General features: G+C 37.3%; 1 protein-coding gene across 3 annotated transcripts in view; it reads right to left on the bottom strand.

The window, feature by feature from the left end:
• LOC127430545 (angiomotin-like) overlaps positions 1 to 22582 on the bottom strand; it is a 53616-nt gene that overhangs the window by 30945 nt on the left and 89 nt on the right. The window contains exons 2-3 of one of the 3 annotated variants that reach the window (XM_051680362.1): positions 22350 to 22400; positions 19624 to 20064 (exon numbers count right to left, since the gene is read on the bottom strand). The gene's annotated coding sequence lies outside the window, so the exon portion shown is untranslated. Of the gene's footprint in view, positions 1 to 7374; positions 7495 to 19623; positions 20065 to 22349; positions 22401 to 22582 lie in introns of those variants that run through there. The other 2 variants (XM_051680363.1, XM_051680364.1) reach the window with 2 other exon arrangements.

Consider the following 22582-nt stretch of genomic DNA (forward strand, 5'->3'; position numbering starts at 1 on the left):
TGAATACGGCCCGTCAGACAAGACTGAGTATTGATTATATTTCTTTGAAAAAGGGATTATGTAAAGATTGCATTCAGTTTATGATGTTATTACAACTATTGACCAGAAGAGGTAGCTTGTTCTTAGCAGAACTGCTGATCACTCTAGGATTCTAGCATGCAACATCTTACACTTGCTCATCATTTATAAGGTAAATTGAGCTAAATTTTACCTCAGCTTGTCAACGACAAGCTATTGTTGCACGCTATTGTTAATGCACGCAGGTGGAACCCATGTCTTTTGTTCGCCTGGATACGAAATCTGTCATCGAAGATATCAATTTGATTCGCAAATACACCATTGATCAAATGATCAAAGAGGCGTACCGTATGAGAGATACATACACCAGAGCTGCTCTCCTCACAGATGTAAAGGGTAAATAAAATACAAGGGTAAAAGGCATCAAATGTTTTTACAAAATCTGTGACAGTGTGGGAATCCCCAAAGACATCTAATGCTGTTTCGCTCATACTTGTGAAAAAAGAAAAAGTTGCTTTAAGAAGAAGAGACTTTGAAGAAATGCGTGATTGAGATGCCTGACTGATTGTTGAAAAGTCTTGCGAATAGAGAGAATGTTAACTGACGCACAGGAATGTTTGGTCCGTGCATGTATGTTGTGGTGCTGAAATGTTTTGTATTAATGCACTGAATGTTATGTTCTTGTATCCAGTGTTGTTACTGATGATAATATTTAGATTTTAACTAATACATTTAAGCTGTTTTATGAGGTGGCGTTGAAAATGTTGTCTGTTCATTTGTGTGTTTGTCTGTTGTAAATGTAGACAATGCAAATGAGATACATTTTCTTGAAAATGTAAGTCTGAAGTATATTGCTTGTCAATTGAACATGAATTTGTACATGTGAACAGCATGTTTTAGTAAAAACGCAAGTTACAAAATAATTATATTAGTTTTTATAAATATTGTAAAAAAAATATATAATATACGGAACAAAATATTTAAAAGAACATTGCATTAGTTGTGAATAGATTACCCACAATAATAAGGAAATTGAGTAAAGGGGTGAACCATTGTTAGAGTGCGGATTTGTAATCCGGCCCTTTGGTAGAATGGAGAAAACATTTTGGCCCTCGCCCCCTTCAAAGTTGCCCATCCCTGATCTAGATTGTCAAATATGAAAGTCATAACTACTGGAGTTAATCTCACGAAACTTGACAAGAACATGTCATTCCAATATATATATGTAACAGGTTTGACGATGAAGGTGCAAGGAAGAACCGGGAGTCAGCGAAATCCAACACAAAAAGTATTTATTATTACCAACTAAACAAACTCGCTTTTCAGAGGAATCTTAATGTTCATATGAAGAGCACAGTCTCGGGGTGTGTGCGTAGCTCTCTCTCAATTCTCTGGCGTCGGTCTCACTCTTAAATCCATCTCCAACTCTCACTTCAATGACAAGCAGCTGTTAGAGATAATCAATGTCAGGTGATGATCTTTACTGTTCTCTTTTCCTGACCTCGCTCTTCATTCACAAGCCGGCACTCAACCACACCCCTACCTCCACAATATTAGTGTGTGTCTATATATATACACTACCGGTCAAAAGTTTTGAAACATTTATTCTTTATTATAATTTTTTTTTTTTTTCACATTTTAGAATAATAGTTAAGTCATCAAAACTATGGAATAACATAAATGGAACTGTGGGAATTATGTTGTGACTAAACAAAATCCAAAATAAATCAAAACTGTGTTATATTTTAGCATCTTCAAAGTAGTCACCCTTTGCCTAGAATTTGCAGAAATGTACTCTTGACATTTTCTCAACCAACTTCTTGAGGTATCACCCTGGGATGCTTTTTAAACAGTATTGAAGGAGTTCCCATCTATGTTGGGCACTTATTGGCTACTTTTCTTTATTATTTGGTCCAAGTCATCAATTTCAAAAACGTTTTGTTTTTTTTATTACATTTTAGTTTTGTAATGAAATAAACTAATATGTTGGCACAATTATATTTTTGTCTACAAAACAAATTTCAAACATTTAAGCATACGCCTTCAGATCAAAAGATTTTTAAGATCATGAGAAACATTTCAGTCAAGTGTTTCAAAACTTTTGACCGGTAGTGTGTGTGTGTGTATATATATATATATATATATATAGGTTAAAGTGGCAGTTCTGCCAACACCTTGTTGATGAGAGATGTCAACGGAGAACAGCCAGACTGGTTCGAGCAGACAGAAAGGCTACAGTAACTCCTATAACCCCTCTGTACAATTGTAGTGAGTAGAATAGCATCTCAGAATGCAGAACACGTTGAATCTTGAGGCGGATGGGCTATAACAGCAGAAGACCATGTTGGGTTCCACTTCTGTCAGCCAACAACAGAAAACTGCAGTGGGTACATGCTTAACAAAACTGGACAGTTAAAGACTGGAAAAGCATAGCCTGGTCGGATGAATTGCGATTTCTGCTGAGGTACACTGATGGTAGGCCCACTGCAACCTCAGCTTTCTGTTCTTGGCTGACAGAAGTGGAACCCGTCGTGGTCTTCTGCTGTTGTGCGTGAAAATCCCAGGAGATCAGCAGTTACAGAAATACTTAAACCAGCCCATCTGGCACCAAAAACCATGCCACGGTCTAAATCAGTGAGATCACATTTTTTCCATGTTCTGATGGTTGATGTGAAGCTCCTGAAAATCTGCATGATTTTATGCATTGCACTGCTGCCACACGATTTTCTCTTTTTTTCTGTTTAAAAATTGGCTTTTTCTTTGCAGTTCTTCCCATAAGGCCTGCACCCCTGAGTCTTCTCTTTACTGTTGTACATGAAACTAGTGTTGAGCGGGTAGAATTCAATGAAGCTGTCAGCTGAGGACATGTGAGGTGTCTATTTCTCAAACTAGAGACTCTGATGTACTTATCCTCTTGTTTAGTTTGTCCTTTGTCTTTGAAGACTGTAGTGTACACCTTTGTATGAAATCTTCAGTTTTTTTGGCAATTTCAAGCATTGTATAGCCTCCATTCCTCAAAACAATGATTGACTGATGAGTTTCTAGAGAAAGCCGTTTCTTTTTTGCCATTTTTGACCTAATATTGACCTTAAGACATGCCAGTCTTTTGCATACTGTGGCAACTCAAAAACAAACACAAAGACAATGTTAAGCTTCATTTAACGAACCAAATAGCTTGATAAAAAATGACGTTTTTCAAATAGTGATGTGCTGTTTTTTATATCAGTAATGTACTGACTATACTTTGATCAGTTGCATGCCACTTCTGTGAATTAAAGTACCAATTTCCTTCTGAAACAGCAAATCTGTACATTATTCCAAAATTTGGCCCCAGTGTGTGTGTGTGTGTGTGTGTGTATATATACAGATGTGCTCAAAAGTTTGTATACCCTGGCAGAAATTGTGAAATTTTGGCACTGATTTTGAAAATATGACTGATCATGCAAAAAAAACTGTCTTTTATTTAAGGATAGTGATCATATGAAGCCATTTATTATCACATAGTTGTTTGGCTCCTTTTTAAATTATAATGATAACAGAAATCACCCAAATGGCCCTGATCAAAAGTTTACATACCCTTGAATGTTTGGCCTTGTTACAGACACACAAGGTGACACACACAGGTTTAAATGGCAATTAAAGTATTAAGAACTAAGGGTATGCAGACTTTTGAACAGGGGTCATTTCATTTTTTTCTTTGTTGCCATGTTTTGTTTTATGATTGTGCCATTCTGTTATAACCTACAGTTGAATATGAATCCCATAAGATATAAAAGAAATGTGTTTTGCCTGCTCACTCATGTTTTCTTTAAAAATGGTACATATATTACCAATTCTCCAAGGGTATGCAAACTTTTGAGCACAACTGTATATATATATATATATATATATATATATATATATATATATATATATATATATATACACACACACACACACACACACAGTACTGTGCAAAAGTTTTAGCACTTGTGAAAAATGTCGCATAGTGAGGCTGTCTTCAAAAATAATGCCATAAATAGTTTTCATTTATCACTTAATGTCATACAAAGTCCAGTAAACATAAAAAAATCTAAATAAATATTTGGTGTGACCACCTTTGCCTTCAAAACAGCACCAATTCTCCTAGGTACACCTGGACACAGTTTTTCTTGGTTGTTGGCAGAGAGGATGTTCCAAGCTTCTTGGAGAACTCACCACAGTTCTTCTATCTATTATTTATGTCTCAATTGCTTCTGTCTCTTCTTGTAATCCCAGATTGACTCAATATTCAGTGGTGGGCTCTTTGGGGACCATGCCATCTGTTGCAGGGCTCCCTGTTCTTCTATTCTATTTGCAAAAAGAAATGTTTGGGAGTCTAAAATGTATATTTCCTATTGATCTTAAGACAAATGTTTTTGTGAAGCATCTTATGTGCCTAAGACTTTTGCACAGTACTGTATGCATATGTGTGTGTATGTACAGTGCATCTAGAAAGTATTCACAGCGCTTCACTTTTTCCACATTTTGTTATGTTACAGCCTTATTCCAAAATGGATTAAATTCATTATTTTCCTCAAAATTCTACAAACAATACCCCATAATGACAACGTGAAAGAAGTTTTTTGAAATCTTTGCAAATTTATTACAAATAAAAAACGTAAAAAAAATAAAATAAAAAAAAAAAGTCAACCTGTGGTAAATTCAGTTGACTGGACATGATTTGGAAAGGCACACACCTGTCTATATAAGGTCCCACAGTTAACAGTGCATGTCAGAGCACAAACCAAGCCATGAAGTCCAAGGAATTGTCTGTAGACCTCCGAGACAGGATTGTATCGAGGCACAGATCTGGGGAAGGGTACAGAAAAATTTCTGCAGCATTGAAGGTCCCAATGAGCACAGTGGCCTCCATCATCTGTAAATGGAAGAAGTTTGGAACTACTAGGACTCTTCCTATAGCTGGCCACCTGGCCAAACTGAGCGATCGGTGGAGAAGGGCCTTAGTCAGGGAGGTGAACAAGAACCCGATGGTCACTCTGACAGAGCTCCAGCATTTCTCTGTGGAAAGAGGAAAAACTTCCAGAAGAACAACCATCTCTACAGCACTCCACCAATCAGGCCTGTATGGTAGAGTGGCCAGACGGAAGCCACTCCTTAGTGAAAGGCACATGACAGCCCACCTGGAGTTTGCCAAAAGGCACCTGAAGGACTCTCAGACCATGAGAAACAAAGATTTTACTCTTTGGCCTGAATGGCAAGCATCATGTCTGGAGGAAACCAGGCACCACTCATCACCTGGACAATACCATCCCTACAGTGAAGCATGGTGGTGGCAGCATCATGCTGTGGGGATATTTTTCAGCGGCAGGAACTGGGAGACTAGTCAGGATCGAGGGAAAGATGAATGCAGCAATGTACAGAGACATCCTTGATGAAAACCTGCTCCAGAGCGCTCTGGACCTCAGACTGGGGCGAAGGTTCATCTTCCAACAGGACAACGACCCTAAGCACACAGCCAAGATAACAAAGGAGTGGCTACGGGACAACTCTGTGAATGTCCTAGAGTGGCCCAGCCAGAGCCCAGACTTGAACCCGATTGAACATCTCTGGAGAGATCTGAAAATGGCTGTGCACAGACGTTCCCCATCCAACCTGATGGAGCTTGAGAGGTCCTGCAAAGAAGAATGGGAGAAACTGCCCCAAAATAGGTGTGCCAAGCTTGTAGCATCATACTCAAAAAGACTTGAGGCTGTAATTGGTGCCAAAGGTGCTTCAACAAAGTATTGAGCAAAGGCTGTGAATACTTATGTATATGTGATTTTTTTTGTTTTTTATTTGTAATAAATTTGCAAAGATTTCAAACAAACTTCTTTCACATTGTCATTATGGGGTATTGTTTGTAGAATTTTGAGGAAAATAATGAATTTAATCCATTTTGGAATAAGGCTGTAACATAAAATGTGGGAAAAGTGAAGCGCTGTGAAGACTTTCTGGATGCACTGTGTGTGTGTGTGTGTGTGTGTGTGTGTGTGTGTGTGTGTGTGTATATATATATATATATATATATATATATATATATATATATATATATATATATATATATATATATGCCTATATTTCTATTTTCAGGACCATTAAGATTTTTTTATTGTGACATTATTTTTACATTTTAAACACAATTAAAAACAACTTATTACCATAATGTGAAATAAATTGATTTATAATGTATTTAAAAAATTTAATTTTTAATGTACAGTATTGAGACTCATAACTGAGAATAATGAGAACTGAAAATGGGGGTGGGGGGGCTGCTTAAATATCATGAAAATAATACTGAAGATAGGTTTCATTTTCTTTTCCTTTTGATTTATGAGTGAAATATAACCCCAGCTTCTCAACTTGAGTACTACTCAAATAAACTTGTGATGACAAAACATTGTACTCCCTGTTTCACACTAATAATACATTTCTGAAACAAAGCTCACTACAACAACTTTCTAATCACACACATATAACTCACACTTACCACACACTCTGTTATGGAACAATCTGAATCATGCAATAAGCCAGACCTCTCTCTCTAATACCCTTCCCAACCTCTGCAAAAAAGAAACCGGCTTCAGATGCCTCCTCCCCTCACACCCCGCTGACGCTCAAACTTAAGTTCCTTGACTGTTTCAGATAAACAGTTTATTCCATGGCCAGAGTGCCCAGAAGTGAATTTGGGGAATCTGACATGCCTGAAAGTCCACAGATAGGTCTCTCAACATACGTTTCCAAAGGCTCTGACCTCTGAGTCTTGCCATGGTTGAGTCAGTGACACTGTGTGCTTCTATTTAAGTACTTTCCAAGGTATGGAGCATGCCAGACATGAGTCTCAGAACTACAAAACTGGGAGAATGTTTATCTATCCTCCTGACTTCAGAAATCAGTTCCCTCAAATTTACTAGATACAATGTGCATAAAGCAAATACCTCTTAAAGGGAAAGTTCACCTAAAAATGAAAAGTCATAATTTATTCACCTTTAATGCATGTTGATGTGGAACAGACACACAAAAAGTTAGACACAGAAGTTAGTTTCAATCATTTCCTTTCATTGCATCTTCCTTCCATACAATAAGAGTGAATGGTTACTGAGATTGTCATTCAGCTAAACATTTGCTCTTGTATTCCACGGAAGAATGGATGAATAATTGATGAGAGAGTTTTAAATTTTGAGTGAATCATCCCTTTAAGTTTAGATTAAAAATATTTTTTGCTAGGTGAATGAGTCTGTTGCTTTTTCATTACAGCAAATCTAACTCTAAAAATTAGACATTACTTCAATAGCAACCATAAAAAAAATACTTTAAAAAAAATTGCAGGTTACTCACATTAACTTACAGATAATTAATTGTCCTCTCCACCAAACATGTCCTCAGTGTGAAAACTCCATCAAACACTCCTAATTGTTGAGCATTTGTCTCGAGTCGTACTCTGTTCACACGCTCAACGATACTGCTGCAGTAAGCACACTACACTGAACAGTCTAATACATTCCATCAGGTGTGGCTATGAGGATAGGTGAGTCTGGATCAGTGCCAGTTATCTACACACCTTCAAATGTACCTGCTGCTGTTACTGCTCTAACTTACATTAATGCAAGTACTGCTAATTATTCGACACTGGGTGTGATATATCTAGGGTTACCACTTTTTAAGTTTTAAAATAAGGGACACTTAAAGGGGGGGGGCTAACCACCCTAATCACGGCCCCTAACCACATCCTCCACAGTTTTTGCAATAAATGCACAATAAATGAGTTAATATGCGTTATTAATAAAAATTGTATATCCTTTCTTATATGCTAAAATAAGAACATTCCTAACCCATGACTTATAAAAAATAAAATGTATATGTTAAAAATATATTTATTTTCATTTTTTTCGATTATTTGTCTTCTATATCTTATTTATGTATACATTTTGGATGGTTTATACATATTTGTAATAGTTTTTTTTTTTTATATCATTATTTATTTATTTAATTTGTTTATTTTTTTCCTTCACCTGTACTTGTCTTTATGATTGTATTCATACATTGTTTGATCTTATTGAACATTTATATAGAAAAAAAAACTCCAGTTTTACCACCATGGACTTTTCAGACGATCCCTTACCACACCCTCCACAGTATTAGCACGTTTTAGCACAATGTGTGGACTTTTCAGATGGTCCCTTAGCCACCTTAGGCAAATTTTCCAACTTATATAAATGTTAAATTGGCGAGCTGGCACTGTTTCACCGTGACACCATCTGACCAGCTTAAATACGGGACAAATCGATCCCTTATTTTACGGGATGGGTGGCAACCCTATATATATATATATATCTGAAATCTGACTATTATTACAGTTACAAAAAAATTTAACTGGAACAATGAAAATTAATTTTAGTTTATAAAAATAATGTTTCTATGACGCTAACCCAAAATCTGTACCGATCAAGTGATTTGAGATCAAAAACATTTACGTACAAGTGTGAAGTCACTAGTCATGTTTCCATCCAAGTTGTGAATTTAATCTATGTGACAAATCTGAATATCGGGAAAAACTCACTGGGATCATATCGTACAGCCTGACAAGCAACAATCGTAAAAAAGCATGAAAATCGCACAGTGCACATCCACCTTTAAGGCTCAGGTGCAGTTCGTTTTTTCACATTCTGGATCGTCTCTCTCTCCAGGTCGAGCGCTCAGCCTTTCAAAAGTCTTTCAAAGTGTCTTGTGAATGTGAGTGAATACATATGATTTCAACACGTGCACAATGACTACTCTGTAATTCTTGTTTAGTACAGTCAATTGCAGGCACATGCACCGATGATGCGCACAGACGATGACGGTCCACGTGTGGAGAAAATCTTGGCTGCACACGGACAGTACACACAGACTGTGCTGATGACAAAATCTGCATACTGTGCACATTCTGATCAGCAACGCAGACAACCAAAGTATACTTTGAAATTCAATTTATTTACATGAAACCTAGCTTGCAACTGATAGCTTGACCTTGGTCAAGGCATTGGCAAAAAATTTCTGAAATAGTGGGCTGTCTGCGGATGATTTGGACACAGCACTCTTGCATCCAGTGTATTGACAAATCCCTGAACTTCAGGCCAACTTGAGCAGAGTTTTCACCTGCCGAGAGCAGTTGACTAATGAAGGAACAGATGGCAAACCGTAATTTCTCATGATAAGAAACTGAAACACCTGGCTTGCCGCAACACAGCTAGCAGCTATTCCTTCCTCATATTCTCCCTAACCGCTGCTGCTGCCGTGTGTCATTCAAAGCATTAAGCAGAGCCAAGAACAACTTGGGCACTGGGCACTCGCCTGCTGTCAAGATATCACAAAGAGTGCAAGAGAGAGGCCCACACAGATGAACTTCAAATTAAAAGTGAAGTGTGTAATTTTTCAGATGTTAAATACTTTCTCAAATACCAGCTGAATATGCTGTCAACTATAATTAAGCCATTCATAGGTTGAAAAAGTAAACACTGTGGCACTAACAAAACATTGCTGTTTGTTTGAGCATTCCAACTAGCGTGACCAATGGAGCGAGTTTGGAGTGTGACTTCAGTTTTACCGACCAATGGAAGACGAGGATTGTTCAAGAAACCAATTTTGCAATTGCAGTTTCATTTGGTGAGGCTAGTGATGCAGAAATTAGCTACACACTTTAATGGGCCATTCATGCAAATGTTTTTGGATCCATCCACACTGTTTTTTAATGTAAATGAGCTGCTAGACGGACATCGTTGATTTTGGATCATTTTGCCTATAAGTACTTCATCAACTGTTAACAATTGTCCTTTTTGGTTTTTAACTATTTTTTTTATGTCTTAGTATGTTTTTAATATTGTATGCATGTATGTTGCTGGTGCTCAGGAGTTTGTTGTCCTCCTGTCAGGCTGTTATTGAAAATAAGTATTCTTAAGTGACTTGCCTGGTTAAATAAAAAATAAAATGTGATTGTTGCATCCTGTCTCGCTGTCCTCACCTTATTGCCGGATCACCAATTTTTTCTAGACAAAATGTCAGGTTAAGAAGATCTACATTCTGCTCTATTTAGCTTTTTTTTTTTTTTTTTTTTATCACAAAGTAACGCATTTGTTGTGAACGGCCCCTAAGGAGGGCAATTTTCACAGTGACACCAAAGCTCTTGTGCGATGCGATGCATAAACTCATTGTTTATGCACTTCTAAAGTTCAAAAATAAAATTAAAGTGGCAGGACCTCTTCCTTTGAATTTTTTAAAAAAGAAATAAATGAGCCATGACAGGGTTTAATACATATGTAAGCCATATAGAAATACCCCCTCTGGTGTGCCATAATGGGCCGACAATGTTGAGCAAACATTCTCATTTATTACGATCTCAGTTCCTTGACAATGAACTATTTGGTTATGCAAGGAGAAAAAAAAAATATGACTGGATATTAGCTATCAAGCTACATTACTAAAATTGCAAAAATAAGCCAACTGTTGTTTGTGGGTTTCACAATGTCAGATTTTACATTTCATGACTGCAAAAGATTGAATTATTTAAAATGGATGCACCCCTCACACTGTAACCTGGACTCTGTGATGGTCCGGTCTATTTTAAATGGACCATGACACTGTCTAAATATTTACCTTTCATGCACAAGCTTCCCAGAGCCCCCACGTAGACAGTGTTTACTCATGTAATACATCAGGAATGTGGCCCAGGGTACATTTGAGTGCAGGCCCGGCACTGGCACTCAGTCAAACAGCCTCTGACAGTACAGTCATAACTCTGAAACACTCCAGGCTCTTGGTACAATGCTGACAGATGTTCAGGTACATTTCTGATCTGGGATGGATGTTAATGCCTAACTCATTATAAACTTTTGGTATAGAAACGTTGCCACGGCACCACACCCACAAAACCTCATCTTGTGTTGAATAATATTCCTTGATCATTACATTAAGACATACTTACTAAACTTCAAAACTATTTCCAAAAACACTCTGTAGTTTAGTTTCAACACAACTCTTACACTCGCAAGATTTCCAGTCTTTTTAGTCATATGACCAGAAACTGACGCAATAGAATTAATCACCAAATACAGTAGCTTTTATGTGGATGCATAGAAGCAACAGGTTTAGGAGAACAAAATGTACTTGTGATTAAGGCTGGGCTATATAACTTAAATATTTGCAGTACATTCAATATTATTTTGTTAGCGATAGAAAATTAACCAAAATCATCAATACTGCGATAATTTTAATGCACATTTGATTTGGACATTAAGTTTCCTAAAGATAGTGGTCGTAGTTTCAGGCCCACTCCTTATGTTACAAATTGTGCGTAGGGTAACATAAAAGCAAATATTTTCATCGTATTTCTGATTTGAAATGCAGTTGCAAAAATGCTTAGAGTTTGGCAGTTTGATTCATCTCCCCAGAACAACTCTTTCGAACTGTCTGATTCAATTAATTAGTTCACAATAGTGATTGAATGATTATTTTGTCAATACTGAAAAATGTTTCAATGTTTTTTTTTTGTTTGTTTTTTTTATTATAATACCACGTAACCATGTTGGCTTCTTTGTGTTCATTGAAGGAATGTTCTGGGTTCAGTACAAGTTAAGCTCAATCGACAGCTTTTGTTGCATAATGTTGATTACCACAAAAATACATTTTTAACCCATTCCTCCTTTTCTTTAAAAAAATCAAAAACAAGGTTGCAGTGAGGCACTTACAATGAAAGTGAATGTGGCCAATTTCTGGAGGGTTTAAAGGCAGAAATGTGAAGCTTATAATTCTATAAAAGCGCTTACATGAATTCTTCTGTTAAAACTGTTAAAATTATTGAACTATAAAATCGTTTAAATTGTCATTTTTACAGTCGTTTTATTGTTTGTTGACATTAAATCCTCATGGCAACGAAGATGTAAAATTGGCTATAACTTTCCACAGAAAAGGTTACTTAATGATTTTATCACACTAAAATCATGTTCACACACATATTGTTTATGTCTTGTGGCTATAATTTGAAAGAGCGAGTATTTCAACGTTCAAAAATTGGCCCTCATTCACATCCATTTAAGTGCCTCACTGGAACCCAGACTTTAGGTTTTTTTTTTAAAGAAAAGGAGAGGCTGTCGACCAAGCTTAACTTGTATTGCATCCGAAATATTCCTTGAAGTGAAAAACTGTGGAAAACATGCCTAAAAATTATTTTTGATAAAAAAAATAAAAAAAATTGTGTATTTTACTTAAACATGTATTTTAAATTATTCTACTTGGCAACAATGGCTGTTTGGTGAAAATAATGGTTCCCAAATAGCCGTTTTAGAGCAAATACTGTATGTGAAATAATAAAGTAATGATAATGAAACAATTTCGACTGGTCCTCACTACAGACTGTTTAGCAGAGATGGACCACTGGTATTAAAATTAATGAGAGAAACTGGAACGGCCAACAGCCTACAGAGGAAGTAAAGGAAGTCCCGCCTTACAGGTAAAAGAACCAATCACCTTTAAGACACAGACATCGCCTGTCAGTCAACTCGAGAACGTGCAGGTGCATTAGCTTTACCAGCCTGAAAAATAGCATTTTTTAGCATTATCTGAGCTAACAGAATACAAAACAATTTATGACACCATTGTTGTCAGAATTTACTGCTGATTTGAAATATGCTCTTTGATTGTAATCTTTAACCGGTTTGGAGATTTTGGTCTTTCTCCATTCAAGTAGACAGAAGCTGTGCTTTATGCCGTTGTATACACAGAAAATAGCTGCCCGGGAGCGTTCCAAAGATGGCCGCTGAGTGGACTGCCTTGCCTTTAAAAGCACTTTGCCCTCGTTTATTAAAAACAAAGAAAAAAACATGGTTACAGTAAGGCACAAACAATGGAAGTGAATTGCGCCAGTCCGTAAATGTTACAATACACAATTCCAAAAGTATAGCCACAAGACGTAACAGTATATGTGTTGACTGATGAAATGTTTTTATTGTAATAAAGTCGCTTACTAAACTTATCTATATAAAGTTATATCCAATATTACAACTTTGTAATTTAATGTTAATGGCCTGCCCCAGTCACTTTCATTGTAAATGCTTTACTCTAAGTCTAAATTATTTTTGTGGTAATCAACATTGTGCCACAAATGCTGTCGATTGAGCATTCCTTGTATTGAACCTGAAACTTTCCTTTAACTCAACAATAAACAGCTTATGCACATGTTACTATAGACCTATTCACACTCCTGTAACTCAATAACTTCAACCTTTGGTTCCACTTTTCAGAGAATAGTGACACATGACAGCAGGATTTTCAATTCTATTTTCTTGTCTTCCCAACCTCGGGTGCGTGAACTGATGAATACTGCCACCGGCAACAACGGTAAAATGTCTAATGCTGAGGAGTGGAAGAGCTGCATTCCACGAGGCCTAGAGTTTTACCACTACAACCTCCTAAAATCAACATAAAAGCGAGAAAGATCAGGAGGCTGATCTTAGAAAGACCCCTGTTAAAAGGATAGTTCACCCAAAAATTTAATTCTGACCTTTACACACCCTCATGTTCTTCCAAACCCATATGACTTTCTCTCCTTTGTGGAACACAAAAGGATATGCAAGGCACACTGACCACCTGATAGAATGAGGGTGAGTACATAATGACAAAATTTTCTTTTTTCAGGTGAACTATCCATTTAAAACCCATAGTATACTTCGGTCGTGTGACGTGTGACGCAAATTTAGTCATCAGCAGACTGCTTGAGCTCTAAATGTGTGCGGCCCGATTTTTCTAACAGCGAGTCTCTGAATACGCAGAATGCGCATGTGCCTGGAATTTCTTGCACTGATTAGTGGGTCCACAAGGTGGCAACACTCACAATTGAGCCGTCACATTTACATTTACATTTATTCATTTGGCAGACGCTTTTATCCAAAGCGATTTACAAAAGAGGAAAACATAAGCGAATCATCTTAAGGAGACAATGGTACGAAAAGTGCCATATTTAAAAGTTTTATTTGCATCAGAATAACATTCAAAACAGATTAACTTGCAATAAGGATTTATTTATTTTTTTTTAGTGACTGGTTAAGTGCTCATGGAAAAGATGTGTTTTTAGCCATTTTTTAAAGACAGAAAGTGAGTCAGCTTCACAGATGGAGTTGGGAAGGTCATTCCACCAACGTGGTATGATGGAGCTGAAAGTCTGGGAAAGTGTTTTGGTGCCTCTTTGTGTTGGTACAACAAGGCGACGTTCCTTAGCCGACCGCAGGATTCTAGTGGGCGCGTAGCTCTGCAGAAATGATTTTAGGTATGCTGGAGCAGACCCAGTGACTGTTTTGTATGCCAGCATCAGAGCCTTGAACTTGATACATACATCAACCGGCAGCCAGTGAAGAGAGACATGGAGTGGTGTAACATGCTTCCAAAACTTCACGAAGAAGCGCTAGAAGAAAATGTTATCACTGATAAACATCAAGAGACGAAGGTGGAAACAACAACTGTCAATGCGCACGTCAAGTGCGCGTGTGTGAGGAGGTCAGGACATACCTGCATTTGTAGAACTCGAGTCTGAAGGACTACTGTATAAAGACATCTGTATGGATCTAAACTCCTGAAGAGAAATAGTCCAGAATCTCATAGCAGTCGTAGCGCACATGCGCCAACCGCCTGTGTATGCATGCACGTCAAATTAAATATACTTTGAAAGGCTGCCGTTTGACCGTACGCAGACGCTAAGTGTTCACGTCAAACCAAAGCATATTTGGACTTAAGGCTGAGTGAGCAACCTTCTGATAGTAAAAAAAAAAATAAAAAAAATTAAAGAAATGCCACTCCCAACATTCACTGGTGCTGTTTACATAACAGGGGAGCTTTGGTGGAAGGTTTCCAGGGGTTTAAATTAACTCCAGAGAGATAGTCCATGTTAAGAATTCTTTTATGCTTTATGTAGGACAAGATAACACTGACAATATTGTTATGGGGAAGGAGGAGCTAATGGAGAAGAAAGTGTGTGAGTGTGGGAATGGGGTCTTTGAAGATAGACTGAAAAGAATGAGAGGAGAGATGTATGATGATGAGGTCACAAGAACGCCATGAGGGCAGAAGATGAAAAGTTTATGGGAAGAAGTGAGGGATGATAGTGAAAAACAACACTAAGAATTGAAGAATGAACATCTTTTTAAGGGTTAGTTCACCCAAAAATATAAATTGTCATATTGTAATCAACCTTATGCTGTTTCAATGAAACTGAATGGGGACTGAGACTAACATTCTGCCAAACATCTCACTTTGTGTCCCACAAAAGAAAAGTCATACAAGGCAGTTTTGCAACAACATGGAGGCGAGTAAATGACAGAATTTTCATTTTTGGTGAACAACTACTCTTAGACCAAACTTTACGTCTTCTTACACCATGGATCCAATGAGTGAACAAGACAGTGACAAAGCAACAGTCTGAGAACAAAGACACATGCAGACAGAGAGATTAAGGCAGAAGGGGGATTTGAGAAACACATGGCAGGAACTGAGCAGGAAACGCAACATTCCATTCTGGAAAGGTCTGGCGCTGCAACCGAGGATAAAGCGTGAAGCTCAGCCTCCCTCTGAGTCCATTACTCCCAGCTCAGGCAGATTCTTACACGGCAGGACTGGAAAAGAAGTAGGCCAAGAAACTCTGACACATCTGCTCCTGCTCTCTACCTCCATTTCCATGTTCGTCGCAATATGTCTTCGCTGCATTAATCCACCTCCTCCCTCGATTGTTTTGCTTTCTTACAATTTGCCCTCTGATTAATTTCACGGGATTGCGTTCTATTAAACATGTCTGATGGGAAAGTTGGGGCTGAGAGAAACCAGGACGGCACTTCGGGCTTTAACACTTTATCTCGCGGCAGATTCAAGACTTCAGGATGGAATATGAATATTTGTTGATTGTGGCCGTACATCATGTGCCTTGCTGAAGTTAAATATTGTGGATATTTAATCAGGGAACGCACCAATTTAATCATTAAAGAATTCGCTTGAACTTTTCAGACAAAGTAACTTATATTGGAATAAAAAAAGATGCAAGTATAAATGGTGACATTCTGCCTAACATTGTTTGTGTTCCATGTAAGAAAGAAAGTTAAGCAGGTTTGGAATAACAAAAGGGTAAACAAATAATTTCATTTTTGAATGAACTATCCCTTTAACTTTTAAAAGGATTGAGGAAATACAGTTGTTTTTTTTTTTACCTTTATTAAAACTATAACAGATAAAAAAGGAAGCACAAAAGAGGCCCTGCAAACCTATGTGCCATTATGGCAGAAAAATCCAACATGAATCACCAAATAACTCCATCCATTTCTTCTCTTCCCTCATACTCCAACTGCAACAAGGTCTCTATAATGTGGTTTCCCCCCACAAGTCCCTGATACAGGCCCAAGTATTTGGAAATACAGCACTGCTCCCCTCAACTCCCTCTCACCCCCCCAAACCCTTAATGAAAAGCATGTGGTTGGGAGATGAGATCCCTGCTTCATCTTTGCCACTCAAGCTCTGCACTACTCTCTTTCCCTCAGCACAGAGAGAGAAAAAAAGATCAATGTAACAACCCCAACCCCCATTTTGTCAGAGGAGAAAAATTACATCTGTAAAATCTGAATTTATGACCTAAGTGACAATTAAGACAGTTACATTCATGTACGACACAGATGAGGGTGTTGCAAGAGGAAAGATCTTGGTCAAATATATCTAGTGTCTGTAGAATTGTAATATATTTGTAATATGTCTTTGCTAACTGCTAATCCAAAGGCTCAGCACTTCTTTCTAATGACAAAAGGACAGCTTGAACTTGATTCTTTTTTTTTTTTTTTTTAAAAGAGTGTTGCTTGGCCTGCAAAACTTGCTACCATGGGTTTTGTGGGTGGTTACCAGGGTATTGCTTTGGGATTGCTCAGGTGTTCTGAGTGGTTGTTCATGCATCACTAAATGGCTGCTAGGTTGTTCTGGGAAACTGCTGGGTGATTCCTTACTGGGCTAAGTAAAAACAGCCCACCCCCAAGTTTCTACGATATTCTCGTTGATATTCTTTCAATGTAAGTGTATGGAATTTTTAAACTATTTTATAATCTGCCCGGAGATAAACAGAAACACGAGCAGCACAAATGGCTAGGAACGAGTCGAACTTCGCAAAAGCCCTACTAAGCGAGCACCACAAATGAAATGTTTTTGGCAAGGTAACTCTTAAAACAATATAAAGCCAGTCAACCAGAGGGTCAAGTTAGACGTCCTCAAAAGTCTTACATTTTCCTTTCACCTTTCAGTTTGACACAAAACAGTAAGCATGCTTTTAACCTTACTGGACCACCTGGAGTCAAATCACTCTCTGGCTTGTGGTGGCTTGCCCTAAACAATGAATTTTTGAGTGACACATCTTGCTTGAGCAATTAGCAGCTCAGAGATGAAAGAGTGGTGAGATGCTGTACCTCGCCTATGTGACTGTGTCTGAAATATGGTGAAACATTCCACCACAAAGGTGTCTGACTTTACTGCCCTGAGGCGAGCAGGTAAGCATCATGCTGCATGGTTCCGTGGAAGGTATTGGGTTACACAAGACAAGAATAAATAGTACTTAGATAGTACTCAAAGTTAGTGCTAGAGCTACAGCTTACAACTACTATGATAATCAATAAATTGTTCTATTATTTCTTCAATTAATTAGGCGTAGGGGGATCTGCAAAGTAGGGGATGAAAAATCCATACAGTACATCTCCAGCTTTGCTCATGAATTTTCATTTTATGATGTGATGTTCGCTCGGTAGTCCTAAGTGATTTGCCAAAAAGCAGACCTTGGTAAATAGGCGCAAGTCATACTGTTATTACCATTTACTGCTTACATGCTCATTTAGATCCCATGCTAACAAGCTGATAGCAGATTTTTGGTAGTTATTTTTTATGAAAGATCCAACAATGCAAGAGAACCACATTTATATGAGACTTGGCAGTTGTTGTTGGCTTAAACATAATCCGTTTAAGATTGTGCATGTAAACATGCTTAGTAATGACATTTGTTGTCAACTATTTTCAGTATTGATTGTTATAGGTTTATTGAGTAGTTGTTGCAGCACTAATTAGCACCACATTCTTTAGAGGTCCATTTATTTTAAAGGGTGTTTTTGTGTTATATTAACATGACATATTCCCTTGAGGGGATTTGGGGGATGCAGTAATCTCAGTTGGACACAACCTAATTGTAAAACTTCAATAATGATTGCAAGCTTAGAGTCCCTAAAGCTCAGCGGAAAAAGGTAGTTGGGTGATTTGGAGGCTGAGTCAGCAAGCAGAACTTTGGCCCCTCTCAAGAAACACAAGGGGGGGTGTTCAGAGGAAGTGAAAGATGGAAAGAGATGGAGAGAGGAAGAAAAAGTGTAAGAGAGCTGACATTCCTGCACTGTGAGTCAATGCGGCTAGGCACTTTTCTGGCAGACGTTTGCTACCTTTACAACTAAAAGCCCATGGCTTTTCCGTGGCACTGTTGTGATGACAGGAAAAGAGAGGAGGCCATCTGAATGCTGAACGTCCATCTAATAAAGCTATGAATGTGCGACGGACATTTCTTAGAATGTCGTTCGCTGCTACCCCAGTAACCCTTTTGGAAATCAAGGTAAACAAGACCTCCCAACTTTTAGAATGAATCAGAGCACTTAAATGGACCCCATACAATGAAAGAATTATGAGGCAGGAACTATACTCCTGCTAGCCACAGTTAAATAGTAAAAATCAATTAGTTTCACCCAATAAAGACAACTGTTCCATATAACTTCAGAATCTTGCTTTGATTTCCAGTAACACATGACTGCATTCCTGCCCTATGTAATGTGCATATCTGTGTGTCCAGCTCCCTCTTCGCCCCCCGGCGGCATTCCTTAGAGGAGTGGGTGACATCCGTCAGCAGGGACTCTGCTTATCCTCTGTGAAGCTTAATTCATTACTCTAAGTATTAAGTTATTATGAAGCATCATAGACAATTGTGTGGGCTTTTTTAAAATGTCCCTTTTCACCAATCAGGAAAAAAGTTGTCTGCAAACCAAAATATATTATGAATTCATACTTTGTATTTATGCATTACTAACAGCAGTGTCAGATATTAACTTTTACATTAAGGGGCAATATTTGCCCCCTAAATTTGATTTACAGAGGCATCTTTTACCATTGTTGTGGTATTTTTTATAACATTTTAAAACTGTTAAACTTCTTAAACTATAAACTGTGACTCATCCGTTGATGTCAAATACGTCAATTTAATTTTTTTATTATTATTTTTAATTATTTTCACCCTGTACAAGTAACAGCAACACCATTCATTCACTGCAAGAGGATGCGAACTATCAAAAGTTTGCATATGCACATGCTAATGAATAAAATCATAAAATGTGCTTGGTTGTCAAATTATGTAGCTAAAAGTTTCACTTTTTTTCTTTTATCTGTCGCTCACATCACATTTATGATGAGACTTTCAGTCTACGACTTGACAAAAATCGCATAACGTGCAATAATCGTTATAAATAATCGATTCAAGCAATAATATTTCACATGAGCATACCGTTAAAAGTGATTTACCTTCATAAAACTTGAAGTCCCGCTTTATTTCGATCTGGCGCCGGTTTAACACGTCTTGACGTTTGTATGTCCGTTAAATGTCTATTTGTGTTAATTCCGACACGTCCAGCACTTTTCACATTAGTTCAAACTCGTCAATCCGAGGGGACTTGTCGGACATGTTAGTAGTTTTCTCCACACACAAAAACCCCTCTCTTCTCAGTGTCATTTTTTGAGCTGGAGAAATGTGTTTTCCACTAGAAATGTGCTGTGAGGGGAAGGACTTCTGCTCAGACGAACCGTAACTGAAATGACTTGTGTAGTGGAGGACTAAAACACAATCTCCTTTGCGCAGAAAGTTTAAGGGAATCCAAAGTTTTTTGTGAGGCTAGGAGAGCCCTCCTCCGGAGAGTTTGTCGATTGTTCCTGTCTTTCTGTTGGCTTCAAGGAATGTCGCTCAAGCTAGAAAATGACAAAAAGCTTTTGTGCGTCAGAAGATCAGCAGCCCGTCAGAGAGCGTCTTATGTTTGGTACAGCTCACACATTCAATGACTTCAGAGGAAAATACTTTTTAAATCCACTCATAGTTTTTATAATTGTATTTCCCTCCCACAGAAAACAAAACCTCTGCTTGTAATAAATCTCAGCTTAAAATAACTCCACGTCCGGAACATAATATCTTAATTTTGCATGTGATTTTGAGTATCAGCTGGAGGAAATAGTTTTTATAACCCAAAACTTAAAATACTCTCCTCATTTACTCACTCTCATGCCATCCCAGATGCGTTCTTTCTTCTGCTGAACACAAAAGAAGATTTTTAGAAGAATATTTCAGCTTTTTTGGTCCATACAATGCAAGTGAATGGTAACCAAAGCTTTGAAGCTCCAAAAAGCACATAAGTCAGCATAAAAGTAACCCATAAGACTCCAGTGGTTAAATCCATGTCTTCAGAAGCGATATGATAGGTGTGGGGGAGAAACAGATTAATATTTAAGTCCTTTTTTTACTATAAATTCTCCTCCCTGCCCAGTAGGTGGAGATTTGCACGAAGGATGTGAATTGCCAAAAAAAAAAAAAAAAAAAAAAGAATGTGAAAGTGAAAGTGAAATTGGAGATTTATAATAAAAAAGGACTTTAATATTGATCTGTTTCTCACCATATTTTTTCCCCATCACATTTCTTCTGAAGATATGGATTTAACCACTGGAGTTGTATGGATTACTTTTATGCTGCTTTTATGTGTTTTTTGGCACTTCAAAGGTCTGATCACAATTCACTTGCATTGTATGGACCTACAGAGCTGAAATATCCTCCTAAAAATTGTTTGTGTTCAGCAGAAGAAAGTAAGTCATACACTTACTGGGATGGCACGAGGGTGAGTAAATGATGAGAGAATTTCTGGGTGAATTATCTCTTTAACACCTGTTTTTCACTATACACTGCAAAATATTCCTGATCCATGAGATCATTGCATGTTATGGCTAAAGTTTGATAATGAGGTCAACTGATCTAATATTTAATATTTTTAGAAAATTATGTAGCTAATAAATATCCAGGAAATTATGACATTTTTTTTAAAGATACAAAATACTTATTTGTTATTTTCAGTTTTGTTCCAGGTGATTAAACAAAAAGTTTTTCAATACCTGTCCAATAAGTGTAAGGATAGTATTTGGGATAAAAAAGCCCCCGTTGCAGGGGCTTAAGGCCCCAATAAAAAACATTGTTTTACTTAATTGGGGCAAATAGATTTGTCATGAAAAATGTTCAAAATAAGCTCACATTAACTGATCCAATTACAATGGAGATTTTTTATAGAATATTGAGATGTTATGAAATGTCAAATATGTTTTTAAATGGTTACTTTGATGACACATTATCTTAAACTGTTACCAAAAAAAGCATCTTGCTGCCTCAAAAGTATTTGCCTAATACATGATATCACTATAAACCCCCGGGGGGGCTTTTACCCCAAAAGTTGGGGGTCTTTACTCACCACCTTTAAAAATATATATATATATATATATATATATATATATATATATATATATATATTAATCAAAACAAACTTCTGTTATTATTTCTATTCACACAAATAATGTTGCTTCATCAATTTTCCCAAAAAAAAAAAAAAGAATTTTTTTTTAATCTTGATCCACATTGTATCAGAAAAAAAAAGCACATTTTCAATATGGTGTGGCTTTAGCCCTGTTGTACCCTACAAAGAGTTCATCATTGGTCTTTAACATTCCCTCGTACTATCAGAACAGCTGCACATCATTAGCACATGATTGCATTTGTAAAAGCAGTGATAATGGCATGACATCAGCCAAGTGCTTGAAAGATGCCTTTTCACTAAATAAACAATAGCACACCCTGCATGCCTCTACTCTTTTTCATTCTCTGAGATGAATAGCTCTACTTTTATTTGATGTACAGCAGTAACGGCAAGGCTATTGTTCAATGGAAATATTTATTTTGGGGGTTATAAATGAAAAGCATGGTTATTAACACAACCAAACCTATACTATAAATATATTATCTACCTCACTGAAGAACAGGCTTGTGGAAAAAATATACTACGATGCTTCCACATAGGCCTAAATGATTAAAATCAGGCCTGCATGTCTTTAAATTAAAGACAGTATGCATATGTAATATATCCCTAATGTCATCCATCACCCCCTATATTCTCACTTGTAAGATCAGAAATATGCATTAAAAAAATGCAAGCATGTATTCTTACCTAAAGCTGAATCAGTGACTTCCAAAAGCTCTAATCCAGAAACTCCATTTTCTGTGAAGAAATACAAATATACAAAACTGTTTATAATACTCTAATCTTGTGTATTTAAAGAGCTAGACCCTGAGTGCCCCCATGTGATGGCACCACCTTTGACAATGTAAATTATAACGGACAACGCTTCCCCATTTTAATTTTCTAAACGACTTGCTGTTGTTGTAACTCTTGAAAATCAA

Source organism: Myxocyprinus asiaticus, chromosome 40 (genome assembly GCF_019703515.2).
Source record: "Myxocyprinus asiaticus isolate MX2 ecotype Aquarium Trade chromosome 40, UBuf_Myxa_2, whole genome shotgun sequence".
Lineage (NCBI taxonomy): Eukaryota > Metazoa > Chordata > Actinopteri > Cypriniformes > Catostomidae > Myxocyprinus > Myxocyprinus asiaticus.